Source organism: Rutidosis leptorrhynchoides, chromosome 10, assembly GCF_046630445.1.
Source record: "Rutidosis leptorrhynchoides isolate AG116_Rl617_1_P2 chromosome 10, CSIRO_AGI_Rlap_v1, whole genome shotgun sequence".
Taxonomy (NCBI): domain Eukaryota; kingdom Viridiplantae; phylum Streptophyta; class Magnoliopsida; order Asterales; family Asteraceae; genus Rutidosis; species Rutidosis leptorrhynchoides.
In genome coordinates this window covers 210,579,065-210,605,430 of record NC_092342.1, presented here as the reverse complement: position 1 = coordinate 210,605,430, position 26,366 = coordinate 210,579,065, and the positions used below count along the sequence as shown (strand labels likewise).

Genomic DNA, 26,366 nt, shown 5'->3' with positions numbered 1-26,366 from the left:
ACCCAGTAATCATCGTCTCTCATTAAAAGCCCCATCACTCTCTAAACGAACTCTCACTGCCCTTGTTCATCGTTTCTCTTTAAAACCCCTTCAAAATCCTTCATTGCCGCGTCTCTTAGACACATCGAATTCAGGTATGTAACTCTATTTTCACGTTTACTTTTCATCCAATCGTATTCATCTTTCTTAATTTTTGCATTTACCAATCACTTGTATGTTTATATGCAGTTTGAGTTTTAGGGCACCAAGTTACTTACTTATTTATCGATACATAGATGGCTTGCTTCCGTAATGTAAGTGATTTTAGCTATTAAAGCTTTTATTCTTTATTAAAATGCATGGATACTAGTTTACTGTTATGTTAATCTGGATTTGTATAAATATGTATTGAACTAAAAAAAATCCACCTGAATAGCAATGGTTTTAACTTTATTTGGTCTTAATGATTTGTTTAACAATTACCACAGAAACTAGAGAGAAATTGATTCACATTTCATAAGCTAACTATTTCAGTGATTCAATCAACTATTTATACTACTCAAGTAACAAATTAATTCTGTTAGACGTCCATTCCGTTTTTTCCGTTACGCCGTCGTCAGCAGGTCACATAGCTTTCATTTAGTTAGTTCTGTTGTAATCACACATTTGGCACGTGCGTTTGCTTAAACACATACTTACATATTGTAATTGTAGATTATATACTATAAAAAGTTACAAAATATTATATATATTTGAATCAAAAAAAGAAGATGGGATTTGTGAAGCCAGCAAAGAAGCAACCACCACAACAGAATGTGGATCTTGTAACTGGTGATAAAATACCAAGAGTTTTGTTTTTTCAAGGTTGAAATTACTTGGTTCTCTTAAACAGTTGCAAGCTGATTTGCGTAAAATGATGCTTCCGTATACTGCTTTAAACCTAAAGGTATATATACTCGTTATCTATTAATATCTCACTGTATGTATTGTTTTTTTTAACTCGTTCGCTTGTTATTTATTTATCTGGTGGTGTTAATTGTCGGAGAAGAAACGTAACAACCTTAGAGATTTCTTGAATGTTGCAGGGCCAATGGGAGTTACTCATTTTCTTATGTTATCAAAAACAAGAAACTCTCCTTATTTGAGAGTTGCACGAATGCCACAGGGTCCCACTGTTATGTTTAAAATTCAGGAGTACTCGTTAGCTGTTGATATCGCTAATTCTCTTTTACGTCCAAGAGTTCCGAAAGATTTGTTTAAAAACTCACCTCTGGTAACTCCCTAATTTTAAGTACATACTTTTTTCATCATTTAAGGTTTTACTTTTTTATTTAGATTGTGTTGTCTGGTCTTGGGACCGGGGAGCAACATTTGAAGCTGGTGACTATAATTTTTCAAAACATCTTTCCTGCCATCGACATTAATACAGTGAGTGTATATTTTTTATATTATGTTTGTATGTTTATCAATAGCTTTTATTTTTAATGTTGGAAGACATATTGCAGGTTAAACTATCATCATGCCAGAGAATCGTGTTACTTAATTACAACAAGGACACGAAGCTTATCGATTTTCGGCATTATTCAATTAGATTACAGCCAGTTGGTGTCTCTCGTAAAATAAGAAAGTTTGTGCAAAATCATCAAGTGCAAAATCCATCCATCCATCCATAGATATATATATATATATATATATATATATATATATATATATATATATATATATATATATATATATATATATATATATATATATATATATATAGTGGATCAATCGAGGGATAAGCACTAAATGGGGTACAAACTGGATAAGTGAATATGGGCCTCACATTTCATAATTTTAAAGAGAGAGTCTAATTTTAACTGAAAAAAGCGGAGGGGTATAATGGTCATTTAAAAATTAAATTTATTCTTTTCAGTCATCTGAAAATCACGCTGCACTTCACCCTAATTTTCTTCTCATCCATGGCGGAGCTTCTCATAAATCAATTTCGCGACCATTCTTCGTCCAATTTAAAATCGATTCTGATCATCCACAACAAAAAAAGGTAAAATCGATTATTTTTATTTCGTTTCCCAACCCCCATCATCCTACTCGATGATTCCATTTGTTGTATCAATTATTAAGTGATTTAATATATTATCATCTAGGGCATAAATCAATATTTATTTTGTTTATTTTAATATGAATCCTCAATGAAATTGCAGTTTATTTCAATAATCACTTTACAATCACGTTGTTTGATTTTAGTTTGTATTTGTGTTTGGTTCTAAGTACAACGGCTAGGCTATGTTTATATTAGTTGTAATTGATTATTTTTGACAGTAAATTATATGTTAATGTATTAGCATTACTTCAATATTTGATGAAAATTTTAGTTAACATGTTTATTTGGTTGGAAGTATTTGATTGGATGCATATAAGATGTTTGATAAAATGCTCCAATGATAGTATATGTAACTTTCATATAATTTTAGATCATCCTGATATGCATATGCTGAAGCCAGGAAGGCTCTTGTTGTTGATGGGATTGTTATGAGAAACCCTGATGGCAAAGAAGTAAGCGGACTTGTGCAACATATCCTATCTATATCATTTTTATTGGTCTGTTTAAGAGCTATTGCTGAGTTCATAGTAAGCTATAACATGTAAATTTGGTTGGCGTGGTGGTAGTGTCATTAGTGAAATTGTTTTCATATCTTTGACAATTGTGACAGTGGTGTTCTAACATATTAAGCTATTTGCATACCGGGTCTAGATGATTACATATGTGAGGGTTTTAATACATGGATTCATAATCGCTACCGTATATTTGGCAGGTCAGATATCTTGCCCTTCTGACACCAAACGAGAAGCAAATGGCAAGAGAAGTATGCATTACTTTTTTATAGGTACTAGCACAGTTTGTAAAAATCATTTTCTGGCTTCTCTTGAGGATGAAGGTCCTGGTGGTCAGAAATTATGGTTTCCTATGGTTCCAGATTGTCTTATGCCTGTTATTGGTACTGTCTTTGCTTCATGGCAAGAAAAAAAGTTGTCGATTTTGAATTAGAAGATGAAAGTGAGGATGAGAATGAAGATGCGGATTTCGAAGAAGAACATTCTGATTCAGAATAATTTTTTCATGTTTAAATTTTTCCAGTTTTTTTTGAAGACCATATTGTTTGTAATGTTTTTTTCTATTTTTTTTTAGTACTGTGTAAGAATAATTTGTACTTGTTCTACTAATACATTTCCAAGTTTTTTAATTTCGGGTGTTTTTTTATCATCCATTGATACCTTTTATCATTCATCATGTTCAGCCTTTTATTTTATTGTTTTTTATCAATAATTTTTGTGTGTTTAGTCTATCAGAAAATTTACAACTCTTTTTTTATCTTGTTACCTGCTTTTTTTATGATTCTTACCATATTTTTATATTCATACAATCGTTTTCATAATTCAGCATCTCAATTATTATCATTCATTACCTCATTATTACCATTCATACTGTTTTTTATTATCATTCATACTGTTTTTTATTATCATTCATTCTATTTTTTTATCATTCATACCCTATAGTGTATTTTTTATCATTCATAGTATTTTTTTTATCATTCATAGTGTATTTTATCATTCATAGCATATTTTTATCATTCATCATGCATAGTATATTTTTTATCATTCATAGTGTATTTTTTATCATTCATAGTGTATTTTTTTACCATTCATAGTGAATTTTTACCATTCATAGTGAATTTTTTTTACCATTCATAGTGAATTTTTACCATTCATAGTTAATTTTTTATCATTCATAGTGTATTAAGTGTATTATTACATCATTCATCAGTAACAAACAGTCAAATAATCATGATTAAGTGTATTATTACATCATTCATCAATAAAAAAACAGTCAAATAATCAATAATCGGTTTCGTATTTCATCATTCATCAGTAAAAAACAGTCAAATAATCATACAAATTAACGTTATCATACAAATAATCGGTTTCATATTTTATCATTCATCACGTTCTTTTATCATTCGTCAGGTACTTTTATCATTCATCGGGTATTTTTTATCATTCATCACGTTCTTTTATCATTCTTCGTTTATCATTCATCAGCTACTTTTATTATTCATTGGGTATTTTTATCATTCATTGAATATTTTTATTATTTGTAAGATATTTTTATCATTCATCGAGTATTTTTTTATCATTCATCATTTTTTCATACAAAATAGTTTCTACTTCAATTCAAAGAATTGATTTTCATCATTCGTCATAATGCTTTTTTTATCATTCATCATTTTTTCCATTCATCATGTTCTTTTATCATTCTTCGTTTATCATTCATCAGCTACTTTTATTATTCATCGGGTATTTTTATCATTCATCGGGCATTTTTATCATTCATCGGGTAATTTTATCATTTGTAAGATATGTTTTTCATTAATAAGGTATTGTTTCTATCATTCATTAGATAATTTTTATCATTCATCATATTTTCATACAAAATATAATATTTTGATGAATATTATTATCTTATGAATTATGAATGATAAATGTTTTCTTTATGAATAATAATTGTTTTCAAAAAATCACACATCATCTGTTACAATCTAAAAATCAAACTCATATGGGTTGATCTTTAAAAAGAATGTGGTCTTTTTTCGGTAAAGGGGATAATACCCCAAAAAAATTTATATCAACCAAAATCAAAAAAATTACAAAAGGGGCGGGTGTTTTGAAGTGACCACCCGAAACACTTTAACAATAGATGACTTACACTAGAAAAACATGAAATCTATACATTTTATCAATGACCTAAAAAATAAAAACCTCTTAGTCTATACATCCACAAATACCATTGTCTAGACCTAAGTCTATGTCGATCATATCCCTGCAAAAAAACACAGAATGTACCAAAATCACAAATCATACCTGAACCATCTTCAACAAACAGCAGCTCGAATTCTTCAATAAATTCTTGACTGTTGACTGCAGTTGACTTTTCCAAATAACTTCTTTAATATCTCTGATCTTAACATCTTTAATGTACACTTCCAATCTTTGAACTCTATATCTTCAATATCTTTAGTCTTTTGCACTTTAAAACACTTGGAACATGAATCTTTAATATCATCTATCATTGACTTTCGTTGACTTTGCTTTTCCATAATTATGTACCTGCACAAACTAGTAACAAAAACTACCATGAAACTATAACATTCACAATAAAAAGTATACATAATGTATATCCTGATGCATGCATATTCTTAACAAATAGTACAATAAGAAGTCAAAAAAATTACCTAGTAAAAACAAAAATTTCAAGTTCCAGAGAAAAACAAAAAGCATCCATTACTTAGCATAGGCAGATTCTTCAAAGCTTTTACAATGGGTCAAGATTGCTACCTTTAGAAACAAAAAGCATCAAGTTAATTGTTTCACAAACTGTAACTTTTAATGGTTCTCTATTTAGAGCAAGATTTGAACAACTCAATATTAATAAGTCCATATTTCAATTTTATATAATTAAATGCAAAACAATCTACAATGAGTTAAGAATGAACAGTTTGAAGTGCATATTGATGCCTCGGACTCAGCTTGAATCATATGACCAACCTACCAAAACAAGAATATAGCAACAAAATGTTCAAATCACAAATGTCTCAAAATAATAATAATTATTATAATAATAAGATAGGAGATTTGGGACTTACAGATTCATAAAATGAATGTATCTAGTGGGGCTCAAGGTCAGCAATAATACATATCACAACATTCATTGAGACAAATGATCGAACACCCAGTGTGAAATATCGTATGATGTATTCAGTCTTCAATTTGGTGTTGGTGTTTCTTCAGGTGGTGAGGCAATTCTTCTTGCTGTGAATCGGTTGATTGAGGATCGTGGCTCTGATGTTGGCCTCTCTATGTTATTAGTTGATTTTCAAAATGCCTTCAATCTAGTTGATCGTACGGTCATGTTACGTGAAGTTCGCCGCCTTTGTCCGAGCATTTCTCGGTGGGTTGAATTTTGCTACTATAATCCAGCCAGATTGTATTATGGGAACCACACACTATGGTCTTCTCAGGGGGTGCAACAGGGTGATCCCCTTGGTCCGCTGCTTTTTGCTTTGGTCTTACAACCCTTGGTTTCTAAAATCAGAGATAATTTTGAGGTTTGTCTTCAGGCGTGGTATTTGGATGATGGCACTATTATTGGGGACACTTTGGTGGTGGGGAAAGTTTTGCATTTGATTATGGAGGATGGGCCTCGTTTTGGGCTACATCTCAACGTTGAAAAAACAGAAATTTTCTGGCCTACGGAGGACCCTCGCAGCAGGCAAGTGAAATGTCCCGTTCTTATTGATTAAAAACGTTCCATATTAATTGATTTCGTTGCGAGGTTTTGACCTCTATATGAGACGTTTTTCAAAGACTGCATTCATTTTTAAACAAACCATAACCTTTATTTCATCAATAAAGGTTTAAAAAGCTTTACGTAGATTATCAAATAATGATAATCTAATATATCCTGTTTACACACGACCATTACATAATGGTTTACAATACAAATATGTTACAACAAAATAAGTTTCTTGAATGCAGTTTTTACACAATATCATACAAGCATGGACTCCAAATCTTGTCCCTATTTAAGTATGCGACAGCGGAAGCTCTTAATAATCACCTGAGAATAAACATGCTTAAAACGTCAACAAAAATGTTGGTGAGTTATAGGTTTAACCTATATATATCAAATCGTAACAATAGACCACAAGATTTCATATTTCAATACACATCCCATACATAGAGATAAAAATCATTCATATGGTGAACACCTGGTAACCGACAATAACAAGATGCATATATAAGAATATCCCCATCATTCCGGGACACCCTTCGGATATGATATAAATTTCGAAGTACTAAAGCATCCGGTACTTTGGATGGGGTTTGTTAGGCCCAATAGATCTATCTTTAGGATTCGCGTCAATTAGGGTGTCTGTTCCCTAATTCTTAGATTACCAGACTTAATAAAAAGGGGCATATTCGATTTCGATAATTCAACCATAGAATGTAGTTTCACGTACTTGTGTCTATTTTGTAAATCATTTATAAAACCTGCATGTATTCTCATCCCAAAAATATTAGATTTTAAAAGTGGGACTATAACTCACTTTCACAGATTTTTACTTCGTCGGGAAGTAAGACTTGGCCACTGGTTGATTCACGAACCTATAACAATATATACATATATATATCAAAGTATGTTCAAAATATATTTACAACACTTTTAATATATTTTGATGTTTTAAGTTTATTAAGTCAGCTGTCCTCGTTAGTAACCTACAACTAGTTGTCCACAGTTAGATGAACAGAAATAAATCGATAAATATTATCTTGAATCAATCCACGACCCAGTGTATACGTATCTCAGTATTGATCACAACTCAAACTATATATATTTTGGAATCAACCTCAACCCTGTATAGCTAACTCCAACATTCACATATAGAGTGTCTATGGTTGTTCCGAAATATATATAGATGTGTCGACATGATAGGTCGAAACATTGTATACGTGTCTATGGTATCTCAAGATTACATAATATATAATACAAGTTGATTAAGTTATGGTTGGAATAGATTTGTTACCAATTTTCACGTAGCTAAAATGAGAAAAATTATCCAATCTTGTTTTACCCATAACTTCTTCATTTTAAATCCGTTTTGAGTGAATCAAATTGCTATGGTTTCATATTGAACTCTATTTTATGAATCTAAACAAAAAAAGTATAGGTTTCTAGTCGGAAAAATAAGTTACAAGTCGTTTTTGTAAAGGTAGTCATTTCAGTCGAAAGAACGACGTCTAGATGACCATTTTAGAAAACATACTTCCACTTTGAGTTTAACCATAATTTTTGGATATAGTTTCATGTTCATAATAAAAATCATTTTCTCAGAATAACAACTTTTAAATCAAAGTTTATCATAGTTTTTAATTAACTAACCCAAAACAGCCCGCGGTGTTACTACGACGGCGTAAATCCGGTTTTACGGTGTTTTTCGTGTTTCCAGGTTTTAAATCATTAAGTTAGCATATCATATAGATATAGAACATGTGTTTAGTTGATTTTAAAAGTCAAGTTAGAAGGATTAACTTTTGTTTGCGAACAAGTTTAGAATTAACTAAACTATGTTCTAGTGATTACAAGTTTAAACCTTCGAATAAGATAGCTTTATATGTATGAATCGAATGATGTTATGAACATCATTACTACCTTAAGTTCCTTGGATGAACCTACTGGAAAAGAGAAAAATGGATCTAGCTTCAATGGATCCTTGGATGGCTCAAAGTTCTTGAAGCAAAATCATGACACGAAAACAAGTTCAAGTAAGATCATCACTTGAAATAAGATTGTTATAGTTATAGAAATTGAACCAAAGTTTGAATATGATTATTACCTTGTATTATAATGATAACCTACTGTAAGAAACAAAGATTTCTTGAGGTTGGATGATCACCTTACAAGATTGGAAGTGAGCTAGCAAACTTGAAAGTATTCTTGATTTTATGAAACTAGAACTTTTGGAATTTATGAAGAACACTTAGAACTTGAAGATAGAACTTGAGAGAGTTCAATTAGATGAAGAAAATTGAAGAATGAAAGTGTTTGTAGGTGTTTTTGGTCATTGGTGTATGGATTAGATATAAAGGATATGTAATTTTGTTTTCATGTAAATAAGTCATGAATGATTACTCATATTTTTGTAATCTTATGAGATATTTCATGCTAGTTGCCAAATGATGGTTCCCACATGTGTTAGGTGACTCACATGGGCTGCTAAGAGCTGATCATTGGAGTGTATATACCAATAGTACATACATCTAAAAGCTGTGTATTGTACGAGTACGAATACGGGTGCATACGAGTAGAATTGTTGATGAAACTGAACGAGAATGTAATTGTAAGAATTTTTGTTAAGTAGAAGTATTTTGATAAGTGTATTGAAGTCTTTCAAAAGTGTATAAATACATATTAAAACACTACATGTATATACATTTTAACTGAGTCGTTAAGTCATCGTTAGTCGTTACATGTAAGTGTTGTTTTGAAACCTTTAGGTTAACGATCTTGTTAAATGTTGTTAACCCAATGTTTATAATAATAAAAGAGATTTTAAATTATTATATTATCATGATATTATAATGTACGAATATCTCTTAATATGATATATATACATTAAATGTCGTTACAACGATAAACGTTACATATATGTCTCGTTTCAAAATCATTAAGTTAGTAGTCTTGTTTTTACATATGTAGTTCATTGTTAATATAATTAATGATATGTTTACTTATCATAATATCATGTTAACTATATATATAACCATATATATGTCATCATATAGTTTTTTTTTACAAGTTTTAACGTTCGTGAATCACCGGTCAACTTGGGTGGTCAATTGTCTATATGAAACCTATTTCAATTAATCAAGTCTTAACAAGTTTGATTGCTTAACATGTTGGAAACATTTAATCATGTAAACATCAATCTCAATTAATATATATAAACATGGAAAAGTTCGGGTCACTACAGTACCTACCCGTTAAATAAATTTCGTCCCGAAATTTTAAGCTGTTGAAGGTGTTGACGAATCTTCTGGAAATAGATGCGGGTATTTCTTCTTCATCTGATCTTCACGCTCCCAGGTGAACTCGGGTCCTCTACGAGCATTCCATCGAACCTTAACAATTGGTATCTTGTTTTGCTTAAGTCTTTTAACCTCACGATCCATTATTTCGACGGGTTCTTCGATGAATTGGAGTTTTTCGTTGATTTGGATTTCATCTAACGGAATAGTGAGATCTTCTTTAGCAAAACATTTCTTCAAATTCGAGACGTGGAAAGTGTTATGTACAGCCGCGAGTTGTTGAGGTAACTCAAGTCGGTAAGCTACTGGTCCGACACGATCAATAATCTTGAATGGTCCAATATACCTTGGATTTAATTTCCCTCGTTTACCAAATCGAACAACGCCTTTCCAAGGTGAAACTTTAAGCATGACCATCTCTCCAATTTCAAATTCTATATCTTTTCTTTTAATGTCAGCGTAGCTCTTTTGTCGACTTTGGGCGGTTTTCAACCGTTGTTGAATTTGGATGATCTTCTCGGTAGTTTCTTGTATAATCTCCGGACCCGTAATCTGTCTATCCCCCACCTCACTCCAACAAATCGGAGACCTGCACTTTCTACCATAAAGTGCTTCAAACGGCGCCATCTCAATGCTTGAATGGTAGCTGTTGTTGTAGGAAAATTCTGCTAACGGTAGATGTCGATCCCAACTGTTTCCTAAATCAATAACACATGCTCGTAGCATGTCTTCAAGCGTTTGTATCGTCCTTTCGCTCTGCCCATCAGTTTGTGGATGATAGGCAGTACTCATGTCTAGACGAGTTCCTAATGCTTGCTGTAATGTCTGCCAGAATCTTGAAATAAATCTGCCATCCCTATCAGAGATAATAGAGATTGGTATTCCATGTCTGGAGACGACTTCCTTCAAATACAGTCGTGCTAACTTCTCCATCTTGTCATCTTCTCTTATTGGTAGGAAGTGTGCTGATTTGGTGAGACGATCAACTATTACCCAAATAGTATCAAAACCACTTGCAGTCCTTGGCAATTTAGTGATGAAATCCATGGTAATGTTTTCCCATTTCCATTCCGGGATTTCGGGTTGTTGAAGTAGACCTGATGGTTTCTGATGCTCAGCTTTGACCTTAGAACACGTCAAACATTCTCCTACGTATTTAGCAACATCGGCTTTCATACCCGGCCACCAAAAATGTTTCTTGAGATCCTTGTACATCTTCCCCGTTCCAGGATGTATTGAGTATCTGGTTTTATGAGCTTCTCTAAGTACCATTTCTCTCATATCTCCAAATTTTGGTACCCAAATCCTTTCAGCCCTATACCGGGTTCCGTCTTCCCGAATATTAAGATGTTTCTCCGATCCTTTGGGTATTTCATCCTTTAAATTTCCCTCTTTTAAAACTCCTTGTTGCGCCTCCTTTATTTGAGTAGTAATGTTATTATGAATCATTATATTCATAGATTTTACTCGAATGGGTTCTCTATCCTTCCTGCTCAAGGCATCGGCTACCACATTTGCCTTCCCCGGGTGGTAACGAATCTCAAAATCGTAATCATTCAATAATTCAATCCACCTACGCTGCCTCATATTCAGTTGTTTCTGATTAAATATGTGTTGAAGACTTTTGTGGTCGGTATATATAATACTTTTGACCCCATATAAGTAGTGCCTCCAAGTCTTTAATGCAAAAACAACCGCGCCTAATTCCAAATCATGCGTCGTATAATTTTGTTCGTGAATCTTCAATTGTCTAGACGCATAAGCAATCACCTTCGTTCGTTGCATTAATACACAACCGAGACCTTGCTTTGATGCGTCACAATAAATCACAAAATCATCATTCCCTTCAGGCAATGACAATATAGGTGCCGTAGTTAGCTTTTTCTTCAATAACTGAAACGCTTTCTCTTGTTCATCATTCCATTCAAATTTCTTCCCTTTATGCGTTAATGCAGTCAAGGGTTTTGCTATTCTGGAAAAGTCTTGGATGAACCTTCTGTAGTAACCAGCTAGTCCTAAAAACTGGCGTATGTGTTTCGGAGTTTTCGGGGTTTCCCACTTTTCAACAGTTTCTATCTTTGCCGGATCCACCTTAATACCTTCTTTGTTCACTATGTGACCGAGGAATTGAACTTCTTCCAACCAAAATGCACACTTTGAAAACTTAGCGTACAATTCTTCCTTCCTCAATACTTCTAACACTTTTCTCAAATGTTCACCGTGTTCTTGGTCATTCTTTGAGTAAATAAGTATGTCATCAATGAAAACAATGACAAACTTGTCAAGGTATGGTCCACACACTCGGTTCATAAGGTCCATGAACACAGCTGGTGCATTAGTTAAACCAAACGGCATGACCATAAACTCGTAATGACCGTAACGTGTTCTGAAAGCAGTCTTTGGAATATCATCTTCTTTCACCCGCATTTGATGATACCCGGAACGTAAGTCAATCTTTGAATAAACAGACGAGCCTTGTAGTTGATCAAATAAGTCGTCGATTCTCGGTAGTGGGTAGCGGTTCTTGATGGTAAGTTTGTTCAACTCTCGGTAGTCGATACACAACCTGAATGTACCATCTTTCTTCTTGACAAACAAAACAGGAGCTCCCCACGGTGATGTGCTTGGTCGAATGAAACCACGCTCTAAAAGTTCTTGTAATTGGCTTTGCAGTTCTTTCATCTCGCTGGGTGCGAGTCTGTAAGGAGCACGAGCTATTGGTGCAGCTCCTGGTACAAGATCTATTTGAAATTCAACGGATCGATGTGGGGGTAATCCCGGTAATTCTTTCGGAAATACATCGGGAAATTCTTTTGCAATGGGAACATCATTGATGCTCTTTTCTTCAGTTTGTACTTTCTCGACGTGTGCTAGAACAGCATAGCAACCTTTTCTTATTAGTTTTTGTGCCTTCAAATTACTAATAAGATGTAGCTTCGTGTTGCCCTTTTCTCCGTACACCATTAAGGGTTTTCCTTTTTCTCGTATAATGCGAATTGCATTTTTGTAACAAACGATCTCCGCTTTCACTTCTTTCAACCAGTCCATACCGATTATCACATCAAAACTCCCTAACTCTACTGGTATCAAATCAATCTTAAATGTTTCGCTAACCAGTTTAATTTCTCGATTCCGACATATATTATCTGCTGAAATTAATTTACCATTTGCTAATTCGAGTAAAAATTTACTATCCAAAGGCGTCAATGGACAACTTAATTTAGCACAAAAATCTCTACTCATATAGCTTCTATCCGCACCCGAATCAAATAAAACGTAAGCAGATTTATTGTCAATAAGAAACGTACCCGTAACAAGCTCCGGGTCTTCCTGTGCCTCTACCGCATTAATATTGAAAACTCTTCCACGGCCTTGTCCATTCGTGTTCTCCTGGTTCGGGCAATTTCTAATAATGTGGCCTGGTTTTCCACATTTATAACAAACTACATTGGCATAACTTGCTCCGACACTACTTGCTCCGCCATTACTCGTTCCGACACCATTTGTTCCTTTCGTTCTATTAACCCCTGGTCCGTAGACCTCACACTTCGCCGCGCTATGACCATTTCTTTTACACTTGTTGCAAAATTTGGTGCAGAACCCCGAGTGATTCTTTTCACACCTTTGGCATAGTTGCTTCTGATTGTTGTTGTTGTTGCGGTTATTATTGTTGTTGGGATGATTGTTGTAGTTGCTGTTGTTGTTGTTGTTGTTGTTGTTGTTGTTGGGCCGTTTGTTGTAGTTGCGATTGATGTTGCGATTGTTGGGATAATTGTTGCGATTATTGTTGTAATTGCTGTTGTTGTTGTATTGGTGATTCTTATCACCGTTTTCCTCCCACTTTCTTTTGACTTGCTTCACATTGGCCTCTTCAGCAGTCTGTTCTTTAATTCTTTCTTCAATCTGGTTCACTAGTTTGTGAGCCATTCTACATGCCTGTTGTATGGAGGCGGGCTCGTGTGAACTTATATCTTCTTGGATTCTTTCCGGTAATCCTTTCACAAACGCGTCGATCTTCTCTTCCTCATCTTCGAATGCTCCCGGACACAATAGGCACAATTCTGTGAATCGTCTTTCGTACGTGGTAATATCAAATCCTTGGGTTCGTAACCCTCTAAGTTCTGTCTTGAGCTTATTGACCTCGGTTCTGGGACGGTACTTCTCGTTCATCAAGTGCTTGAATGCTGACCACGGTAGTGCGTACGCATCATCTTGTCCCACTTGCTCTAGATAGGTATTCCACCATGTTAACGCAGAACCTGTGAAGGTATGCGTAGCGTACTTCACTTTGTCCTCTTCAGTACACTTACTTATGGCAAACACCGATTCAACCTTCTCGGTCCACCGTTTCAATCCGATCGGTCCTTCGGTTCCATCAAATTCCAAAGGTTTGCAGGCAGTGAATTCTTTGTAGGTGCATCCTACACGATTTCCTGTACTGCTAGATCCAAGGTTATTGTTGGTATGTAGCGCAGCCTGTACTGCGGCTATGTTTGAAGCTAGAAAAGTACGGAATTCCTCTTCATTCATATTCACGGTGTGTCGAGTAGTCGGTGCCATTTCCTTCAAAATAGTTAAATGGAACAAGTTAATCATACAGAATATTAAGAGTAGTTAATAGTATTTCGTAGCATAATATGAACTCATTTATAAAAGCTTTTTCTTCATATTAGCGTTTTATAAGTTTAAATTCGGGTAGTACCTACCCGTTAAGTTCATACTTAGTAGCTAATATACAATTCAACTACTACAATTCTATATGAAAAACTGATTATAATAATATTTCGCGTTCAAACTTTTATACAATATTTTACAAACTTACAATACCGCTTATTTTACATAAAGCATGAAATATAGCACACAATAACTTTGATACAAGATAGTTGTGAAGACAATTCTAGCTAGTACACAAGTCGTTCAGCAAAGGCAATAAATACACGTAATTCATACGTCCAGAAACAAGTCATGCATTCTGGTTTTACTAGGACTACTTCCCATCCTTGGTCTTGTGCAACATAACCGTTATGGCCGTTGATAAGACAGCGTGTTGTAACGTCATCAAAGGGACGAGGGTTACGTAATGTCCAACAGTCCCGTAATAATCTAAAAACCTCATTTCTTACCCCAATTACCGACTCCGTCACTTGTGGAAACGTTTTGTTTAATAGTTGTAGCCCGATGTTCTTGTTCTCACTTTGGTGAGAAGCGAACATTACTAATCCGTAAGCATAACATGCTTCTTTATGTTGCATGTTAGCCGCTTTTTCTAAATCACGAAGTCCAATATTCGGATATATTGAGTCAAAATAATTTCTTAACCCGTTGCGTAAAATAGCATTTGGGTTCCCCGCAATATATGCGTCAAAGTAAACACATCGTAACTTATGGGTTTCCCAATGTGATATCCCCCATCTTTCAAACGAAAGTCTCTTATAAACCAAGACATTCTTGGAACGTTCTTCGAATGTCTTACAAACTGATCTCGCCTTAAATAGTTGTGCCGAAGAATTCTGGCCGACTCTAGACAAGATTTCATCAATCATGTCTCCGGGTAGGTCTCTTAAAATATTGGATTGTCTATCCATTTTGTATTTTTAAACTGTAAAATAGACAAGAGTTAGATTCATAAAAAAAATACTTATTAATACAAGCAATTTTTACATATATCATAAAGCATAAGAACACTATATTCCATATATTACACCACACGAATACAACTATCTTATTCCGACTCGCTCGTTTCTTCTTCTTCGGTTTTGGTTCGTTTTGCCAAGTTTCTAGGGATATATGATGTTCCCCTAATACGAACCGTCGTTGTCCACATTGGTTTAGAAAAACCTGGTGGTTTAGAGGTTCCCGGGTCATTGTTACAACTTAAGGACTTCGGGGGTTGACGATACATATAAAGTTCATCGGGGTTGGAATTAGATTTCTCTATTTTTATGCCCTTTCCCTTATTATTTTCTTTTGCCTTTTTAAATTCAGTTGGGGTAATTTCTATAACATCATCGGAATTCTCGTCGGAATCCGATTCATCGGAGAATTGGTAATCCTCCCAATATTTTGCTTCCTTGGCGGAAACACCATTGACCATAATTAACTTTGGTCGGTTGGTTGAGGATTTTCTTTTACTTAACCGTTTTATTATTTCCCCCACCGGTTCTATTTCTTCATCCGGTTCCGATTCTTCTTCCGGTTCCGATTCTTCTTCCGGTTCCGACTCTTCTTCCGGTTCCTCTTCGGGAACTTGTGAATCAGTCCACAAATTATTCCAATTTACATTTGACTCTTCATTATTATTAGGTGAGTCAATGGGACTTGTTCTAGAGGTAGACATCTATCACATAATATCAAACACGTTAAGAGATTAATATATCACATAATATTCATATGTTAAAAATATATAGTTTCCAACAAAAATGTTAAGCAATCATTTTTAAAGAAAACACGGTCGAAGTCCAGACTCACTAATGCATCCTAACAAACTCGATAAGACACACTAATGCAAATTTTCTGGTTCTCTAAGACCAACGCTCGGATACCAACTGAAATGTCCCGTTCTTATTGATTAAAAACGTTCCATATTAATTGATTTCGTTGCGAGGTTTTGACCTCTATATGAGACGTTTTTCAAAGACTGCATTCATTTTTAAACAAACCATAACCTTTATTTCATCAATAAAGGTTTAAAAAGCTTTACGTAGATTATCAAATAATGATAATCTAATATATCCTGTTTACACACGACCATTACATAATGGTTTACAATACAAATATGTTACAACAAAATAAGTTTCTTGAATGCAGTTTTTACACAATATCATACAAGCATGGACTCCAAATCTTGTCCCTATTTAAGTATGCGACAGCGGAAGCTCTTAATAATCACCTGAGAATAAACATGCTTAAAACGTCAACAAAAATGTTGGTGAGTTATAGGTTTAACCTATATATATCAAATCGTAACAATAGACCACAAGATTTCATATTTCAATACACATCCCATACATAGAGATAAAAATCATTCATATGGTGAACACCTGGTAACCGACAATAACAAGATGCATATATAAGAATATCCCCATCATTCCGGGACACCCTTCGGATATGATATAAATTTCGAAGTACTAAAGCATCCGGTACTTTGGATGGGGTTTGTTAGGCCCAATAGATCTATCTTTAGGATTCGCGTCAATTAGGGTGTCTGTTCCCTAATTCTTAGATTACCAGACTTAATAAAAAGGGGCATATTCGATTTCGATAATTCAACCATAGAATGTAGTTTCACGTACTTGTGTCTATTTTGTAAATCATTTATAAAACCTGCATGTATTCTCATCCCAAAAATATTAGATTTTAAAAGTGGGACTATAACTCACTTTCACAGATTTTTACTTCGTCGGGAAGTAAGACTTGGCCACTGGTTGATTCACGAACCTATAACAATATATACATATATATATCAAAGTATGTTCAAAATATATTTACAACACTTTTAATATATTTTGATGTTTTAAGTTTATTAAGTCAGCTGTCCTCGTTAGTAACCTACAACTAGTTGTCCACAGTTAGATGTACAGAAATAAATCGATAAATATTATCTTGAATCAATCCACGACCCAGTGTATACGTATCTCAGTATTGATCACAACTCAAACTATATATATTTTGGAATCAACCTCAACCCTGTATAGCTAACTCCAACATTCACATATAGAGTGTCTATGGTTGTTCCGAAATATATATAGATGTGTCGACATGATAGGTCGAAACATTGTATACGTGTCTATGGTATCTCAAGATTACATAATATATAATACAAGTTGATTAAGTTATGGTTGGAATAGATTTGTTACCAATTTTCACGTAGCTAAAATGAGAAAAATTATCCAATCTTGTTTTACCCATAACTTCTTCATTTTAAATCCGTTTTGAGTGAATCAAATTGCTATGGTTTCATATTGAACTCTATTTTATGAATCTAAACAAAAAAAGTATAGGTTTCTAGTCGGAAAAATAAGTTACAAGTCGTTTTTGTAAAGGTAGTCATTTCAGTCGAAAGAACGACGTCTAGATGACCATTTTAGAAAACATACTTCCACTTTGAGTTTAACCATAATTTTTGGATATAGTTTCATGTTCATAATAAAAATCATTTTCTCAGAATAACAACTTTTAAATCAAAGTTTATCATAGTTTTTAATTAACTAACCCAAAACAGCCCGCGGTGTTACTACGACGGCGTAAATCCGGTTTTACGGTGTTTTTCGTGTTTCCAGGTTTTAAATCATTAAGTTAGCATATCATATAGATATAGAACATGTGTTTAGTTGATTTTAAAAGTCAAGTTAGAAGGATTAACTTTTGTTTGCGAACAAGTTTAGAATTAACTAAACTATGTTCTAGTGATTACAAGTTTAAACCTTCGAATAAGATAGCTTTATATGTATGAATCGAATGATGTTATGAACATCATTACTACCTTAAGTTCCTTGGATGAACCTACTGGAAAAGAGAAAAATGGATCTAGCTTCAATGGATCCTTGGATGGCTCAAAGTTCTTGAAGCAAAATCATGACACGAAAACAAGTTCAAGTAAGATCATCACTTGAAATAAGATTGTTATAGTTATAGAAATTGAACCAAAGTTTGAATATGATTATTACCTTGTATTATAATGATAACCTACTGTAAGAAACAAAGATTTCTTGAGGTTGGATGATCACCTTACAAGATTGGAAGTGAGCTAGCAAACTTGAAAGTATTCTTGATTTTATGAAACTAGAACTTTTGGAATTTATGAAGAACACTTAGAACTTGAAGATAGAACTTGAGAGAGTTCAATTAGATGAAGAAAATTGAAGAATGAAAGTGTTTGTAGGTGTTTTTGGTCATTGGTGTATGGATTAGATATAAAGGATATGTAATTTTGTTTTCATGTAAATAAGTCATGAATGATTACTCATATTTTTGTAATCTTATGAGATATTTCATGCTAGTTGCCAAATGATGGTTCCCACATGTGTTAGGTGACTCACATGGGCTGCTAAGAGCTGATCATTGGAGTGTATATACCAATAGTACATACATCTAAAAGCTGTGTATTGTACGAGTACGAATACGGGTGCATACGAGTAGAATTGTTGATGAAACTGAACGAGAATGTAATTGTAAGAATTTTTGTTAAGTAGAAGTATTTTGATAAGTGTATTGAAGTCTTTCAAAAGTGTATAAATACATATTAAAACACTACATGTATATACATTTTAACTGAGTCGTTAAGTCATCGTTAGTCGTTACATGTAAGTGTTGTTTTGAAACCTTTAGGTTAACGATCTTGTTAAATGTTGTTAACCCAATGTTTATAATAATAAAAGAGATTTTAAATTATTATATTATCATGATATTATAATGTACGAATATCTCTTAATATGATATATATACATTAAATGTCGTTACAACGATAAACGTTACATATATGTCTCGTTTCAAAATCATTAAGTTAGTAGTCTTGTTTTTACATATGTAGTTCATTGTTAATATAATTAATGATATGTTTACTTATCATAATATCATGTTAACTATATATATAACCATATATATGTCATCATATAGTTTTTTTTTACAAGTTTTAACGTTCGTGAATCACCGGTCAACTTGGGTGGTCAATTGTCTATATGAAACCTATTTCAATTAATCAAGTCTTAACAAGTTTGATTGCTTAACATGTTGGAAACATTTAATCATGTAAACATCAATCTCAATTAATATATATAAACATGGAAAAGTTCGGGTCACTACAGCAAGTAGGTGTCTTTCCTCCTAATATTGCTCGGCCTTTAAATGGTGTTAAGTTGCTGGGGGCCCCACAAGTTCCGATCCTGGTTTTAGTAGTGAACTGGTGATGCTAAGGGTGACCAAGTCCATTGCGCTTATGGATAAGGTTGCTAAGCTTGATGATCCTCAGTGTGAGTTGTTGTTGCTTAGGGCATGTACGGGAGTTTCTAAACTTTACTTTACCTTGCGTACTTGTCCTCCTAGTATATTAGAGGCGGCTCAACGCGCTTTCGATGGAGCCCTTCGATCTTCCTTGGAGCGTATTGTTACTGCTTCAGGGCCTGGGTTTGGTGATTGGCAGTGGCGGCTTGCCACCTTACCATTTGCATTTGGAGGGCTTGGTGTTTATTCTGCGGGAGATGTTCGTCATTATGCTTTTCTGGCTTCTCGGTTACAGTCTGCTGGGTTGCAGACCAAGCTCCTACGTCATGCGGGTATTGTTGGTCTTGGTCATGCTTTTGAAGATGCATTGGGTCTGTTTAATAATACGGTTGGGTTTGATATTTTAGGTAATCCGAGTGAGGTCGCTACCCCAATACTCATGAAGAAATTGGCAGATGTTTATTTCACAAAGGTTACCGCTTCTGCAGAATCCACTTTTTCGTTATCTCCCCGACAATCGGCCTTATGGAAATTACAGCAGGGTGGTCACACCTCTGCTTGGCTAAGGGCAGTCCCTATTTTGGGGTTGGGTCAGACGATGAACTCAAAGACTTACCGATGTGTGTTGTGCTACCGGTTAGGTGTTCCATTGTTCTCTATCTCGACGGCATGCTCTGCCTGTTCAAGGGTTTTTACTGGGGATATTTTCGGGGATCACGCGGTGTCTTGTGCTGGTATGGTGGGTATTAAGCATCGACATAATATTGTTCGGGATTCCCTTGTTGATGTTTGTTATCGATCTGGGATTTCTGCGAGAAAGGAGGTTGACATTGGGTTGTATGGAGGGAACGGCAAGGCCCTCAGACCTGCAGATGTGTTACTTTATTCCTGGGATTGTGGTCGCGATGTCTGTGTTGACTTGACAGGGTCTTCTCCTTTGACACAGTCTGGGCTTTCTGACTTTGTCCCTGGACGTGCTGTGGTTGAGGCGGCTCGTCGGAAGCGGGTCAAGTACGAATCTTGCTGTCAGGCGATTGGTTATGGTTTCATTCCTTTCTCATTTTCTTCCCTTGGGAAATTAGAGACGGAGGCTATTTCTTTGCTTAAGCGGGTTCAGAAGAGTTCGATGGCGCAAGATATTGGTGCCGGTGCTGCTGCTCATATTTTTACTAGGATAGGTTTTGCTATTGCTAGAGGTGTGGGGGCCCAGATTGTCTCTAGGCTTCCCACTAATTTTTTGTAAGTTTTAAAACTTTTAAGTTTATTATTATTATTATAATAATAATAATAATAATAATAATAATAATAATAATAATAATAATAATAATAATAATAATAATAATAATAATAATAATAATAATAATAATAATAAAGGTAACAACAAATTAAAGAGAAAACCTTGTAAATCGAACATTCATCGGAAATTCGCCATTGTTATTGAAGATTCATCAAAATAGCCATTGTTTGTTGAATTCGAGTGAGAGAGAAGAGCTGAAGAAGAGATTAAGAAGATGAAGAAGAGATTAAGGAGATGAAGAAGAGCTGAAGAAGAGATTCAGATTGTTGTTTGATTTGGTTTTGAGAGGAAGAAATCTGAAGAAAAGATTCATCAGTTAAAAACCCTAATACGTTCTTCAGTATGTAAGTTACAGTATCTGTTGCTTCTTTTGTTATTTGATAAATTGTAAAATGACCATGCTGCCCCTCCGCGTTTTTTATAGGTGAATGAGGTTTTATGATATTTTGTGGTTCACATTTGCTTATCCGGTTTGTACTCGTTCTAAGCTTAGCCATGGATCGCGCCCCTATATATATATATATATATATATATATATATATATATATATATATATATATATATATATATATATATATATATATATATATATATATATATATATATATATATATATATATCTATACATTATTATAAAGCGCGTGCTTATAATCTTACGTGTCAATTTCTCAATTAATCTGAATTAAATAATCTTACGTGTCATTTTCTTAATTAACCTGAATTAAATAATCATACATGTTATTTTCCTTAATTAAACTGAATTAAATAATTATAACTCCCTAAAATAACTCAGAATTACTCTTCCTTAACTAAATATATGCTTTATATACGTAAATAATAATCATCTTACAAATATTATAAATATAAATATTATATACGTAAATATTAAGTCCATAATCATCTTATCTTAATTTTATAAATATTATATACGTAAATAAAATACTCCAATAATTATCTAAATTAAATACTTATACCTAACATAATAATAATAATAACAATAATAATAACTATTATTTTTATTATCTTAATTATATGACTTAATTATCTAAATTTATATGATTATAATATTTTCCGTAACATTTATAAGTAAGATTCATATTCAAATAATCATAAAATTGTTTTAACGGACGGGCTCATTATCTATGCGTTAGTATTTAATACTAAAGTTTTCGATACAAATGTTATTGATAATAAATGGATTTTTTCCATTGTATATATATTTTACATTTGATAAGTATGAATACTAGCGTTATCGAATACTAATTTTTACAGCTTTCGTGCAACGCACGGGCTCATAAAACTAGTATATGTATAAAACTAATCCTATTTGCTGGTTTGTCAGCTTCTAATTAATCCTGGTTAGGTGTGTCAAATTGTAGTTAATAAGCTACAAATAAGATACACTAATAGAGTGGAGGGCTGCATCATATTCGGTCGAAAACCACACTAATAAGATACATAATCAGTAAAGGGTCACTGTGGTTAGCTGTAGGCTCACTACTATGATACTAATATGATACACTAATATTAGCTTATTATTTTCTTAATTTTATATTCATTGGTTTGAAGCTGGCAATATTTGATGCAATACCAAGTGCGGAGTATTTTTAGGAACTATAATTGTGTTGTGTTTTTTGATTGATATTTAGTTATGTTCCTTTTGGGTTGTATTTGAAGTACTATATTGTGGAGATTTTTCAAGGCTTTAGGTGATAGTGTCAACAACATTCAACAACATTCCATCGTGTTAGAAAACACTGATGTTTATTAATTGAATAAATTTTTAGATTATATCGTTGGTGGTCCATAAATGTTGCCAATGGAGGAAAGGTTCCGATATCTAGCTCTTGGACGGAATGAGGTTTTATTTAACTTATATCCATTGTTAGTAAGTTTACAAATTCAGATCATAAGTTCAGGGGCGGAGACAAGGGGGGACTGAGGGGTGCTCAGCCACCCCCAAGGCCCAATCGAGACCCGAGTTTCATTTGTATTATTATGCAAAAATAACTGTAAGCCTCCCTCAATACCCAAATATCGAATATAATGTTAGGCTTGTTTATGTAGCTTTTTTTTGTAATTATCCGATTAACGACTAAGCCAACCCCATCTGTAAATCCTATCCTGGCTTCGCCTCTGCATAAGTTTACTACTTTTTGCAAAATTCAAATAAATGTAGATGTTTCTTAAAAAATTTGACAATGCGATTTTTCAAAGTTATATGTATATAATTACTTTACATGATTTCTCCATCAATATAATCGTTAAGGCATCAAAATTAGTATGCATAAAACATAACCTGAATTAGTGCATTTATATATGGGTTGAAATTACCACCTAAACATCTATGTCTTTTACATATCTTTTTTATGGTAGCTCATAAATGTTATGGTTAAAACCTCATATTATGTATAGTGTTTTTTACCTTAAGTTGTATCGCGTAAACAATGTTATTCATTCAACAATGTGCCACTTTTCATTCTTCTAAAATATATGTCCTGGACTTGAGAGAATATCTTGCACATAATAGAGGAGCTACTTCATAGTCTATTAATTCATTGTCTACTAAAAAATATAAGAAAAAATAAGCACGACCTTAATAAAGAACTGAAAAAGGTGTGTCATATCAGGTAAAGATGCATATAATTCAAGCTTCTCCATACATATTAGTAAACGTGACTAAATGGACGGGTGAGATGGGGTAGGTTGGGGGCCAAAATGGTTATATGACTTTTTCAATTAGATATAAATTGATCAAAGTAAATAATAATAGTAATTAGGATTTGGTTTGTGTAGATCAAGTAAGAGACTGCAGAATGGAGTTGAATGGTGTAGTCATATTCAGTAAATCATGAACTGGTGGGGTGGGTCAGGGTGAAGTTATATGAAATTGACCGAATACTAGATTGTGATGGTTGTAAGGTATTGATTGAATAACCGATGGAAAACCGTCTACTTTTAACAATTCAGATTAACGCAGCGGATAGTTAAAATAATAATCTTTTAATTTTTATGAACAAATTTTACAAGATTAAATAATCACTTATTTAATAAAACATGCACATGATTAATCTTTTCCAAAGATCCAGTTAGGCCATAATAATTGTCAATAATATAAATACAAAGTGAGTAAACGATATACCTTTCCTGAAGAAACTGATTGTTGGAGAGAAACTTACGATCAAAAGTATGACCGTCTCTTTGGATAATCCACACTATACTTTTCTGAAGAAACTGATTGTTGGAGAGAAACTTACGATCAAAAGTATGACCGTCTCTTTGGATAGTCCACACTACACTTCAAACGACCGTCAATGGATGCTAGTCCAAAACTCAAGTAACTTATTATAATAATCAAATTATTATATAATATTATTCTATATATGTTCATCGGAAAAACAAAACAAAGGAATTGTGTTGTTGGTTTTCTTTGTTTAATGTTTTTCGTGACCCACCACCAGAATGATAGTCAAGTGAGTATTTTGAGGTTTCTTACCTTTTGGGTTTTTGTTTGCATTAGTCAGTCCCACAAGCGAGTGACAAGAAGCTAATATATATACTCCGTAAAAATAGACCATGACTTTTTAAATCGATATCAAAAAAGATATGGAGTATCTCAATTATTTTTAAATTCGCATAAAAACAAAAGTAGGTGAATACCAAAATCTTGAGGATCTATTCCCCGATTTAGTTTTCTACGTATCTACCAAGAAAACCAAGTTCCATTCAATTTTAATAAATTAATATTCATTAATCATCCAACTAATTAATTAACTATTAATAATTAATTCATAATGAAATATTTTTAATTTGTTTCGTTACTTGAGTAATATATATACATCATATATATATATATATATTTCATTTTTTTTTACGTCTAGGTGTATATGTGTGTAACCCCGAAAGCTCAAATAAATTTAGCAATATAGTTATGTGTTGTACTTTGCACGTCTATCTATAACTTCTATTAAATCTCTAAAATTATGATGTCATCATTTCACAATTTAACTCTTCATTTTGTTAAAACTTGCTATTTATAAAAATATGGATGATGTCATTAATCTTAATTAATTTAGAATTAAAATATAATTATTTACTAAAAATATATCTACAATACCTAATAAATCTCTATAATGATGATGTTATAAATATGAATTATTTAAGCTTAAACAAAATTTAAAAATAACGAAAAAAAATTTAAGACTCACTTGATGTTATTAAAATAATTAATTATATTTAATAATAATATTAACATATCAATTGTATAATACATGAAGCATTATGTACAAACTTATGATAAAACATATTCATAACCATATGTATAATATTTGAAACATTATGCACACTCTTATAATAAAACACCTCATGACCATATATACAATATTTAAAGCATTATGTACAAGCCTTATGATAATACACTCTTATAATCATATGTACAAACTTTGTAACAAATTGTATAATCTTTTATAAAACATTTTATGAACATATGTACAAATTTTGAAGCATATTGTACAACCTTTATATAATAATTGTATTTTAATTTTTTAAATAATTTTAAGAGACATTTGTCATTACTAATTATTATTATTAAAAATACAAATACTTCATTTTAAGGCAAACTTTATTATTATAATTATAATTATAACTATAATTATTTTATTATTATTATTCAAATACATTTTTTCTTTACGGGATTAATTATGTTACATATTTTTAAGCGAAATACATGTCCCAATAAAATGTTGTAATGTAGGCTTTTATGACAAAGAAAATAATAATTGTAATGAAAATTTGAAGAGAATAGTGGGAGAATAAATATAGTTCATTTATCCTACTAAATTAAGTACATAAATATCTCTGTAAAAACAACGAGAAGTTTCTTAGTCGGAATTTGTGATTCCACGGGTCATTAAAGTAAATACCTTTAACATCTACATTCACTTAATACTTAAAATATATCATCAAACTGTTTCGTTTAAGCAACCCGTGATTCCACGGGTCATTTCACTAGTTAATCCTACAATAACAAGTATCTTTTTTTATCAAACTGCTGAATGGATAACAAGTATATTCGCTCAGCTCATATTCTTTTTCTTTTATCCTAATAATAATAATAAATGTGGTAAGCTCAAGTTATTCAACTTGTACTAACTGTGGTCGTGCTAAACTAATTCAATTTGCAGCTATTGTAGAAGTTTTTTCAATCAGAGGTTGAATGAGATTTGTACATTTTGCTTTTGACATTAAAAATTCATTTATGTCGTTTATGTTTAGACCACTTTTATCGGTGTTGTGGTTGTGGCTGCTGTTGGCCGCCATAGCTTTGGCACTGATGCTACGGGGCGCGGTTGAGCCCACTGTTGAACCACCGTCGTTGATTATGCTGTGCAACGAACGTTTGAAGAACGAAGTGGGTCCCAATCATTTGAATTAAAAAATAAATAAATAAATTTTATAACCGTTGAGATAGCAACAAAATCTTTTTTTTTTTTTTTTTTGGTAA

The 26,366-nt window shown here is 32.9% G+C and overlaps 1 long non-coding RNA gene and 1 pseudogene across 1 annotated transcript; one reads left to right on the top strand and one right to left on the bottom strand.

The window, feature by feature from the left end:
* The first annotated feature begins 275 nt into the window (after positions 1 to 275).
* Positions 276 to 3,031, top strand: LOC139870789 (peter Pan-like protein; annotated as a pseudogene).
* A 1,641-nt stretch (positions 3,032 to 4,672) lies between these two features.
* LOC139871809 (uncharacterized) lies at positions 4,673 to 24,336 on the bottom strand. The gene is made up of 3 exons (XR_011766774.1): positions 24,006 to 24,336; positions 5,274 to 5,376; positions 4,673 to 5,157 (listed from the first exon to the last, which is right to left on the bottom strand). It is a non-coding gene; the product is annotated as an uncharacterized lncRNA (long non-coding RNA).
* Positions 24,337 to 26,366: the final 2,030 nt, after the last annotated feature.